Source organism: Euprymna scolopes, chromosome 5, assembly GCF_053919585.1.
Source record: "Euprymna scolopes isolate OS-2025 chromosome 5, ASM5391958v1, whole genome shotgun sequence".
Classification (NCBI taxonomy): Eukaryota; Metazoa; Mollusca; class Cephalopoda; order Sepiida; family Sepiolidae; genus Euprymna; species Euprymna scolopes.
The window spans coordinates 37,408,611-37,421,025 of NC_136486.1; the positions used below are offsets into that span (position 1 = coordinate 37,408,611).

General features: G+C 32.4%; 1 pseudogene; it reads left to right on the plus strand.

Moving 5' to 3' along the window:
• Positions 1-3,440: 3,440 nt before the first annotated feature.
• LOC145277367 (5S ribosomal RNA) lies at positions 3,441-3,557 on the plus strand (annotated as a pseudogene).
• The last annotated feature ends 8,858 nt before the right edge of the window (positions 3,558-12,415 follow it).

Consider the following 12,415-nt stretch of genomic DNA (forward strand, 5'->3'; position numbering starts at 1 on the left):
GAAATATGGTATAATAAAATTATGGGGTGTTCGTTCGCGCCTGACCTCTATAGAATGGAAATATGTCACAAAGTTTAACAAGGGTTTTTAAAAGGGGTAAGGGTCCACAATAACACCTTAATTTTAATCTTAATTAACGTTAGCTTTTCTTTTTATTTTTTTCAGTTTAATCATATTGTGTCGAATAAATTCACTTTATAAATTCACGTTCTTATTAAAGTGAAAGCAAAAAAAAAAAAAAAACTCTGTTTTTTCCCCTCTCCACTTGCACGTGGCACAATTTCGAAAGTAGATAAATAATAAAAATTAGAACGTTACTTGTTATCGTGTCAAAAGAAGGAAAAAATTCTGCTCACGTGATTACATGTCTTTTTAAAACATTTATATAACCTTTTTATTTTTATTTTTATTTATATATCTGTTTAAGCATTTTTTGTGAGTGTACTAGAAGAAAGTCAGTTGATTACAACCCTTTCTGCGTGTTCTTTACATTACAATAGTACAACCCTGAATCCGACGGCGAAATACTACATCGTTCAATACTGTAAAACTGAAACGAAGCTGTTCTGCTTGAAAAGGGCGCCATTTTCTTCTTATTCATATTTAAATCGATTCTTTGCTTTAAAAAAATAAAGTAATTACGGGTTTACTTTTTTAATATCCGATTTTGCTGTTTCGGATTATTTTAGTAAAGTAAGTAAAGTTTCATTATTTTTCAAAACTGTTTTTGTTTCTTTGTTTTTCGATATTTCGTCGATATTATTTAGTAAGAGTGTTTAGCAGAAAAGCCAACAAATGACTACCCGAAACAAATAAATATACTAGAAATAAATGTTACCATAGTTAATAAAAGGTCAGTGAATTTTTTTAATAGTTTTTAATGGTCTTTACTTGAAATAATTTCAGCGAACCGAAATTAAACGAAATTTGAGGCGATAACTACTTAAATGAATTTTTATATAAACTACACACGTCATAATCGAATATTCCTCAAGCACAAAATAACGGAAAACATTAACATATGTTTATAAATATTCCTTACGTTGACAAAACTCTCTTAAATTGTTAACACAGAATGCACAGGTGCCCCGCCTTCAAATTAAAAACGGGGATCTCCATTTCAAAGTCGCCGCCATTTTGATTTTTTTTTTTTAAATTGGTTCGTGAATTTTTACAAACTACTTAAAAATACAAACCAATGAACTTTTCTACCATAAAGTAACTTTTATTGACTGTGGTAACATTTATTTCTTGTATATTTATATTATTACTAGCAAAAGTATCCGTCGTTGACTGGGTTCAAAAACAGCCTACAGAAAATGGACTCTGATTTATGAAAGTATGATAGGTTATGAAAAGGAATGGTTGTAAAGAGATAGCTTCGAATTTGGGGGTATCAAAACCAAAGCGAAATATGATGAAAGTAAAAATAAAATAGATAAACCCCATAATTTATTATACTATACCTGTTCACACTCAAAGACTTATCACAATATTCTATGGATCTATATTAAAAAACCTTGTTAAACTTTGTGACATATTCCCATTCTATGGAGGTCAGGTGCGAACGAACACCCCATAATTTTATTATACCATATTTTTTCAAACTGAAACATAATTATCAAAGTATACTTACACAGATAGATATGAAAAGTCTTTATTAAAGTTTGTGCCTATTTCCATTCTACGGAGACAAGGCGCGAACGCAGACCCCATAATTTGATTATACCATCATATTTAAGTTCAAACATACTTATACAAAGTATTCTTATGTACATCTATATCAAAAACACTTGTAAATGTTTTTTTTTATTTTTAATTTTTTTATTTCAATACTTTGTGGAATAGGCGCGAACGCAGACCCCACAATTTTAATGAACCACTGTTCTGCCAGATAAAACATACCCATTCCTGTGTCTCGATACATCTTCTATCATTATATGTAATCAGTTTTTTTTAAATAGTTAACCATATAGGAGCCTATTCGTGACCACACACACACACACACGCGCGCGCACACACACACACACACACACACATTCAGCGTTATATTATAAATATATATAACATTTTCTCTTTGTAAGGAAACATTATTTTGTTGGTCACTCTTGGCTACGAATGGAAACAAAATTGATATAAAAAAATATATTTTCGCGAAAATTATCTTTACTTTCATCATATTTTGCTTAGGGTAAAACTTTTGAGTATCAAAACCTTGCTCTTTACAACCCCCTCCTTTTCATAACCTATCATACTTTCATCAATCACAGTCCAATTTCTGTAGGCTGTTTTTGAACCCAGTCAACGGCGGGTACTTCTAATATATATATATATATATATATATATATATATATATATATATATATATATATATATATATATATATATATATATTACAGAAGATTATATAGGTCTGTCTGTGTTTAATTATTTAACCAATAAACTCTTAAACTACTGGTCACATAACACTAAAATTAACAGAAAATTGCAATGATTAGGCTGTGACAAGAAAATATTCTTTTCATTATTTTGACTATATATATATATATATATATATATATATATATATATATATATATATATATATATATAGTACAAAATTCAAAAGTTAAACAAAATTACTTGGATGGCATACGTTAGAACTGAAATAAAAACATTTTGCAATCCAGCGATTGAAAAAAGGCAAGTAAAGTATGCATGGTCACCCGTGAGTGCACAGTGAACGAGACATAAAAAATGACTAAGTTCAGCATCCCCCCTATTTAGCCCCCAAATTCCCCAGGGGATGTAAAATCCTGGTGAAAATGAACAAACCGTGCCGTTTTAGGCCTAAACATACGTAAATTTGAGTTCTGAACCATGCAAAAAAAAAAAAAATGAAATGACTATGTCCATCATTTGCCACCGCCCTTATTTAGCCCAAAAAGCTCCCAAGGCCATAATATATTTAAATCTGAGTTCAGCACCATGCAAAACTGCTAAATAGACATGCACAAAAAATTTTGGACAAATATAGTAAAATAGTCCTAAAAATAGAGTGTTTTTATTAGCTCTAAAAGAACTCCTGGGACACACCTAAGAGTTATTGCGAAGTATAGACAAACAAAATTATATAGAAATAGTTAGTTACAACTTTTCAGAAAGTTGTATAAAAATCTGAGGCATCAATTTTTTTAATTAGCACAAAGTGTAAATTTTAGCTATTTTAACTCAGAAGGCACTCGGGGGGGGGGGGCAACTGGAGTTTTCCCGGAAACTCCTTTCTGTTACTTTTTTATTCATATCATGTTTAATGTTTGTGCAAAGTTTCAAAAAGTTCCAAGGCGTAGTTATTGAGAAAAGTGCGGACAGACGAACGGACGAACGGACAAGGGTGAATTTACAAAATTACACAATGATCCGTGGCTTAACTGTATTAAGCTTTAAGTAAGATTCGGTTATCGTACGGCACAATCACGTTGACACACCGGTTCTCGCCAGATCACCGAAGTTAAGCAACGTTGAGCCTGGCCAGTACCAGGTTGGTGACCATTTGGGAAGGCTAGGTGCTGTATGTACCTTCTGGGAAGGTTGGGCGTGGGGCCAGCACCCTCACCCTGTAAAAAGAACTCCTTGCTACAAAAGCATCTACAAAAGTTGTAGATGGCCTATGCCCCTCTAGGGGCTCAAGGGCTATGGATGGATGCATAGAAGATTCGGTTCTAAGTGCCACTCTTGCCGAGGTTAAAGGTTCAACTCTTAGTGCGGGCAATACTAAGAATAAAATTGCAAATTGCTTAAGACTTTTATCTGGTCATATTTGACGAAATAAAGCATGCTGCCCCGTAGATTAAATTAAGGGTTCCGTTCGAAATTCCATGCAGATTCTCTAGTTCGACGTAAAGATTTTTAAGTTCGACATAAAAATTTCCGAGTTAGAACAGAGGTTACATCGGTCGAAAGGTTGTGAGAATAAGACTCAAGAAGAGAACAGTAGTCCGAGTAATCCAAATAATTAAAAACTTACACTGTTCTGATGTTTATAACATCACTAAGACAACCGAGTATTTGCATTCTCTTCTGTCGTAATAGAGTATTGAAAGATATGAACACATCTTTCGAATACGTGTAATTAATTCTTTCAAATATTCATTGTACTCTATAGGCTATAAGACGTAAAACGAATAGTGTAAACCTTACTCTGTTAGCAAAACGGTCTTTAAATATCCGCGTTCGTGGCAAGGCAATAAAAGCTTGTTGTTTAGTAACTAATGAGATATTTCGCCAATACAACGTCACGAAAGGTTACTTTATTCTCTCGTTGTCATGGTTCGATATTTAATCTTACTGATTGGTTGAAACTTAATCCGAAATCTGAGAGGATGACGTAAGAAAAAAATAATTGGTTTAGTTGTTTTCGAAAGTCGGTCATCAAATTTTTCCCATTTAAAGTGGTAAATCAAGTTTAAAGTGAGCTTAATATATTATTTTAATCTGATAGCATTTATTATATTTATTATACAGATTTTAATACTACTCGCGAGCTGAGAACACTCGGCTTTGCCCGGGCGCAAAATACGCTTAAATATGATATTTTAATTTGTCCAGATTTCGTATATATTATTATAGAGTTATGATTTCAAAAGTTTTAAAAAATGTATTTTGGGTGCCATCAGTTAGAATCGAAAACGAAACTGTAGCACTCAAAGCTGGTGACGTTACCACTGTACCAACATGACATACATACGAACTGATTAAAAATTAAAAATAAACTAAGATGAATATGCAAAATGTATAAAGATTTTTTAAAAGAAATAAACGGTAAGATGAGCAACATCTTGGAATTTGGAATTTATACTTTTTGTCCAATTATTTCTATATGCTGGGGTACTTATAGTTAACATACATCGAGCTTCATAAACAAAAGGATTTGTATAAATACAGGATGAAATATAATTGAATAAGCATATTTCTCCCTTAAATATAAATATGAAGTTGTCTGCTTTTTTTTTCATTTTTCTTAAACATTTTCTTTTAGGGGATGGGACATCCATCCAGATGTCTGACATTTACCCCTATTTTAGTGAGTCCAACCAAGAGATCTTTTCAGGATTCTATCCGTCCCTTTCAGTGCAATCGTTTGTATTTCACTTGCACTTGGTTCACCGGGTATGCTTGCTATGTACATTTTAAAGTTCTTTTTCATAAACCCAGTTGCTCCTATGATGACTGGTATAATTGAAACGTCTTTTAATTTCTAATTTCGTTTCATATCATACATAAGTCCTTGATACTTTGTTATCTTTTCCCTCTCAGCTCTGTTAAGCCCTGTATCATTGGGTACTGACCTCTATTACGGTCGCTTTTTTGTTTGCTCTGTCCCAAATCACTATATCTGGTTTAACAGCTGCGTTTTCTAGATATGTAGCAGTAGGGATTATGTAGTCATAGTGAATAGTGTAGTTGTCATTCCCAACTTTTCGTTCGGGTATATGTTCCCAGGATTTTTTTACTACACTGAATGTTGAGTTTCTTACATATCTTCCAGTGAAGGTATTTGCAAACTCCGTTATGGCGATATGTATATTCCTGTCCACATACAACTTTTTGAGAAAGATAAATCAAATTTGACCAGTGTGTGGCTGCAAAATTGATAGCAGTAATCTTTTTCATTTTTTTCTTTTAGTTGTTCACTATTTCTGAAAAAAAAAAACAACAGAAAAAAAAACTATTTGAAAACACTTATTTTTTTTATATTTTTGCGATGTAATATGAAAAAAACTAACTATTGTTTGGGTAAATTAAGAAAACTAATAAAATTTAATGGATAAATATTTATTTACCTAATGGACAAAATCGTTTGAATGCCCTCTTCTCTCACATCCAATTAATCTGAGTTTATCATCGATATTATATTTTCCGGAGGTAGTGCAAAAGCATTATATTTTGAACAATTTAAAACAGTAATTTTGATTTCAGTTAACTGTTTTATTCTCTGAATCGTATTAAAATATATTTTTGTTGGTATAAAAAAATATTGTCGGTTTGGATCTCAAACCAACTAACTGCATACACTTGGATGATAAATTTGACCAAAATGTTTAATTTATCATAGTGTTTGAGGATAGACAACTCTAGTCCATAAACACAATAATTTTGTGACTTATGTTAGCCATCTTCCTTGAATCAAGGGCCCAATTTTCTAAGTTAACTTCTCCACAAGAAATGACAACAGTATACTTAAAATGTAGCCTCTGGTCTTCACACTTAAATTATTTGTTTCTTCTTCTGTCAGATAATGATGATCGGGAGGGACACTAATTTTTTAGAATTCTACTTGAGGCAAATCTTGATAATTATTGATACAAAGTTTCCCCAAAGGACCAGTAAATGTTGTTGTTAGGCTTTTTGTTGTTCCATCAATTAATTTAAAAATTGCTGTAAATTGCAGATCTTCTAGTGGAACCTGAAAATTGGAAAATTTGCATGTTTAATAATAGAGCCAGATTAAAAGGCTTCCTTCAGTCTTGACAGACTATGGATACCCACTGTAAGGGTGCCTGCGTGTGAAATTTGTGTGGCAAGAGTTGCGCAATCTACAACCACGCCTATCCTGAGTCAACATTGTTGCATACCAGTGGCAAGTTGAGGTACAAGACGATTTGAAACAATGCCGAGATGAGCGGAGGAAAGCACATACAGCGCCTAGAATTCCCAAATGGTCACCCATCTGGTATTAGCCAGGCTCAACGTTTCTTAACTTCGGTGATCTGGCGAGAACCGGTGTGTCAACGTGATTATGCCGTACAGAGCCAGATTACATAATAAATAACAATATATTATTTCATTTTCCACAAAAAAGGAACATAATTGCAGATGAATCTATAGAATTAATTTTACCTCCAAGTGCAGATTATGTGCCTTGTTTGACAATTTTCTGTCTTGCACTTTACTGCAAAGTCATCACATCTCAATACAGAAAGTTCACAGCTACAAGAAAATATATCAAACGGTCAGTCTAGCTGTTCCTTCATTCTTTTCACTTGGATTGCTGCAAGAGATTTCCTGTTAATCTCTTTGGCCCTCTTATAGCAAAATATATTGACCTTCTGTCGTATATAATGTTACCTTAACAAGGGTATTTATGGATTAACTGCTTGCCGAATACTAATTATTTCCTTGGCAATTAACTGAGAAATCTCACTATTTTTTAAGTTGGATAACTGTCTTCGAGGAAATAACTAAACTGGATGACTTGTCGTGAAGTTGGGGGTGCTGTTTCATCCAAATGACAAGGTGGACCAGCAAATTTTGTGAACCACAGGTTAAAACTGAACGTCATGCTTTTATTGACATTCTAATCTGAAAAGTAAAATAAATAAATGGATTATAACAGAAGGAAATGTTCCAGTTTCATACGTAAAAAAATAAGTGCTAGTTATGAGAAATAATGAAAAACTTTGTAGAGTTGAATTAGATCAATTGAAGAGAGAGAACCAAACCAAATCAGAGGCATAGTAGTGTTTAGTTCAGACATTTTTAGCAGATTTCACCTCCTCCTTCAATGACATGAATTTATCCATAAATATCCTTGCTGTAGTTGTGCCATTTTAAACGAATGTTTAGTGTTTAGAGTTTGAAAAACCAGTGCTTGTGCATCTACGTTACTATGTTATTTTTAATAGTATTTTCAAGTTAAATTTAATTTTTATGAAATTTTTGTTTATTACATTGTTAGGTGAAAGTACAGATTAGTTACAATACAACCTCCTTCCCATATTAAGAATGGCTTTCTAAATAACAAAGTTATTTTAGCACAATAACATAGATGCACAAATAACGAAAAACCTTTAAAGGAGTTTCCTTATTTACTCGTATTAATCTTTGTGGGTTATCTGATTTTAAAACTATAATTTTAGAAGAAAAATACTGCTTAAAAACAATTACTCCCTAAAAATAAAAGAAATTAAAATGTGACACTAATTTTCTGCAAAGAATTTTTATTAAGTAGAAAAACTGGAACATTTACGTGGTTATGTTTCGTAAAGAATGTGTAGGATAAAATTGTATGGACTATTTTTTTTTAATATAAAACTGGAGTATTAACATATTTTTATAAGAATTTCAAATAGAATTTGATGTGAAATATTAGGTTGGTGCAAAAATAATGCTCATTTGAACTTCAAAAAATGCCATTATTTTTGCACCAACCTAATAGAAAAATAAATTAAAAAAGATAAAACGATTATGTTTAAATTCCCTGCAGACACTTGAAATATAATAATCGTTTTCGTTTTTCCTTTCGAAATAATTAAGCCTAAATCGTAATGTTTTCAAATTAAATAATAAACAAACGTTAATTTTCAATATTAATAACGAGCCTGTTTTGTGACGGTGAAATCTAAAATGTTTCCACCAAAAAAAAGATCATGAAATGAAAATTCAAACTTTGGTTGCTATTATTTAAAAAAAAAAAAAAAAGGACATAATTTTTGCTTTACAGTTAATATTTATTTTATTAATTCATTATCCTCACTCATTTTATTTACAAATGTACTTTAAAACATATTCTAAATAATGATTCCATTTTCTTAACAGTACGGATTGTTTTGATGACGGGACGTTCTTAACAATTCACCGAAAAACTTTTAATCGCTTCAATTTTTTAACTTTTAAAGTCATTTCCTCAAGCAAAGATAACGATTTTGAGAAAAAATATTTCGTGTAGGTCTTTTCTATGTCAAACCCCAACTATTATCACCATTGCCTCAACGGGGTTCCAAAATCGACGTGCCCTAGTGCACACGTGCTTGTCGCAGCATCAACGGTTTGTAAGAACCAAACAGTTTGTAAGAACCAAACTAACCGAAGACTTGGTCCCAGTACATTCAATCTGATGTCTTTATTGATGCCAGAAGATTTAGAGTCTAATTTTTCTTTTAACTCATCATTAAATATTAAAAGTATGTATAAATAACATTAGAAACGAACGTTCCAATAATTTTAACTTCTCCAAGTTGATCAAGCAACACACAACATAATTAGATTCACATTCGTTGACATATGTGCGGATGGCACGACCATTTATGGTATCATGTCGAAGAACATTAATAATCAAGACCTTTCTGACTTTTTTTCTCTTCCTATCTGGAGCACGTAGTGAAATGGGAAAAAGGTGACATATTACTTTTAATACGTCTCAAACCAAGCTACTCTCCTTTCACCAATAACGCTCGGATCCTCATTTTTTTCTCAGTTGAAATTAATAGCTCTCTCCTTAAAAAGCTTCCCATTTTTATAAACTGCGACTTTCACCTCAGTTTTGAAAATGAAGGTCAACATCAAGTCGTTCACATTAGGTCGTTAGAACAATATCAGGAGGCATTTCATTTCTAACGCAATCCTCTACCTATATAAGCTAGGGTGGCACCCCTACAGATTCTGACGATAGACTATTCCTGACGTCACTTCCGGTAACAAGTTTCTGCTGTCGAGCAATGTGGATCTGATGCTCAGCGGGGGGGGGGGGTTGTAACCTTACTTTGTTCTTCAAGTTGAACGGAGTCCCATCCAACCAATATACGTTTCTGTATTTTCTGTAAATATATATTTAATTTCACTGTTTCCAAGCTTTCTCGTTCTTCTTCTAATATTAAACCACAGAAATAAGTCAAATATGCTCTTACATGAAGATTTGTTGTCATATCTGACGAGGTGTCGACCTTTCTTTGTCTTGACAGAATACAACACCGACCTCGAAATTTAGTGTGTGTGTGGGGGGAGTCCTCTTTTCTTCTCTATAGCCTCTTTCTCACATGAGGGATATTGCTAGTCTTTATTTTCGCTATCGTTATTTTCATGTCAAGTGCCTAACTGAACAAAAATTTATAATTCATGATTTACTTTATAAATCTTTCACAAAAAACTCGACTAGCTACACCCACTTCCTATAATTTCCCTTTTTTCCTCTGTATACCTAAATCTAAAGAAAACTTGCACAAGCAAAGTCTCTTTTCTAGAACTACCTGTATGTGGTAAATAATACCACTGTACTACATACTTGTCGACTACAAGATGGTTGTAGTCATGCCCATGTAAATAATGTAAACAAATTCTTGTTTAATCGTTTTCTTAAGTAATTACTAACCCTAATCTTAATTCTAACCTGTCTCACTGTTTATCTTACAAACGAAATAACCCTAATCCTCGAGTGGCCTTTGAGTCTAGATAAGCCGTCACTTGTTAATAAAAATAACTATCTGAAACGTTTCAGTATCGTTTTTTTTTCTCTCAATATATCGGCTTCCGTCGTTAAATTATAGTGGACTCCGCTAGATTCCTTTCTCGATATGCCCGTGTCGAAATCAACTATACAAGTTAATCAGTTCATGGTAATTGCATGTGGACGATTTGGTAAGCTGCAAACTATAAATCTGTGTGTAAAGATAAAATTGTCACTCAAAAGAAACAACCTTTCGTTCATTCATTATCCTGCAACTTACACGCTCCGAAAGTCCTTAATATCAAGATGCTGTCAACTCGTTGAACAGATTTGACCTGCGTGCACTCCGTGCCTCTCCACGCTGTTTTAAAATAGGGATATTTCATTTTGATACAGCAATATGATATTTTAAAAGTAATTTTTGCTTAAAAAACATTCGAAACCTATTGGAGCAGACCACAACAAAAATGCTTCATAGTATTTATTTATTTCCTCTCCTCTAAACAACGAAGTCAGATGTGGATTTGATGAAAGTGTTTTCGTGGAACAATCCGGATTTGAACTTGGCACGCCTTGGTCTTTTTCCTTGTCGTTAACCACTTAGCCAACGTACCTCAGCTGTAATTCACGGTAATAAATCATGAAAAGAAGTTCCCGAAATATGTTCTCATTTAATCTTGAGTTAACAACTTGTCATTTACGAAGCTTAGTTCTACAACAAGGCCGTAATTAAGCGACTTGCAACGAAGGCTAACTGTACTTATATGTAATGTTATGTAATAGTATACGCTAATAGTATAACATCGTAAGCTAGCTGCAATATACTTTCGAAGTGTACGTTTAATTGAATTTCATTGGCACAAATTAATGTGGACACTCGATGCGAAAGCGGATTGGTTGGTTCAATCAGGTGGATAAACGACATTTTAAATATAGACAGTATTAATTTTAAACAAAAGTAACACTTCGGCGTAAATGTTAACATGAATATAAAAAGTGGATACACTTTTCTTTCATATAATGTGTTATGTTCAGCTCTGAACTCCACCTTCCTCCCTCTTTCTCTTTCTCTCTCTCTCTTTCTTTCTCTCTCTCTTTCTTTTTCTCTCTCTCTCTCTCTCTTTCTCTCTCTCTCTATATATATATACATATATATATATATATATATATATATATATATATATATATATATTGCGTATATTTAGGCAGCATTTTTTCATTCAAAAAGACATTGTTAAAAACAACAGAAAGCTTCTGTTTAGTAATACCTTTTTTTATTTTTTCGGTTTTTCGTATTTTTTTTTAATCTACATCGAACGTATAGATGTATGGTCCAAGCATTTTTTCTTCTTGGAGTTCCCGCGGTTTAACTTTTCGTGAAATTGTCTTCACATCATCTGGAATGTGTGTTAGTCTCGGTAAGGAATTATGGGAAGATTTATTTAAATAGTAATTGGGGTGCGAGCTAGGTTCATTTGGGACTGCTGGCAGTGATGGGACGTTGATGTAATAGAGGAAAGTTAGGCGAGCATGCCTGTTAAAAAAAGGTATTACTAAAGCAAAAACTTATCAAGATAGGAAAAGCTTAACACAATTAAAAGGATCCATTAAAAAAAATAAATAAAAGATGATTAATAAAAGTTACATAACATAATAATCAATGAGGAAAATAATGAGGAAGAAGAAACTCTTTAGACCAAGGCATTTGAAGCTAAATGCTTCTCATCAGAAGAGGGAAAAAACAGCATTATACAGAATATAATATATAGATAAAAAGTGGTTGGAACATTTAGATTGGAAATGAAGGGAATATATATAGAAAGAGAGATTTTAAAAGAGATATGAGATACAAGAATAAAAATCTGCTATTATTAGTAGAGAGAAAGAATCAAGCATATGTAGATAGGAAGGTAAAGGAGTATTATATATATATATATATATATATATATATATATATATATATATATATATATATATATATATAAAATATAAAATATAAAATATATGTATATGTGGCGGGTGTATGTGTGTGTGCGTGTGTGTAGATATATATGTATGTATGTGTGTATAAATAAAATATAGAAATACAAATAACTATAAGGACGCATACAGATACAAGAAAACAGAGATCGCTAAGAAATAATGGGGATCATTAAAGAAGAATAAAAGAAAGAAGGAAAAAAGAGAGAGGAAAAAAGAAAAGACCAAAGAGCT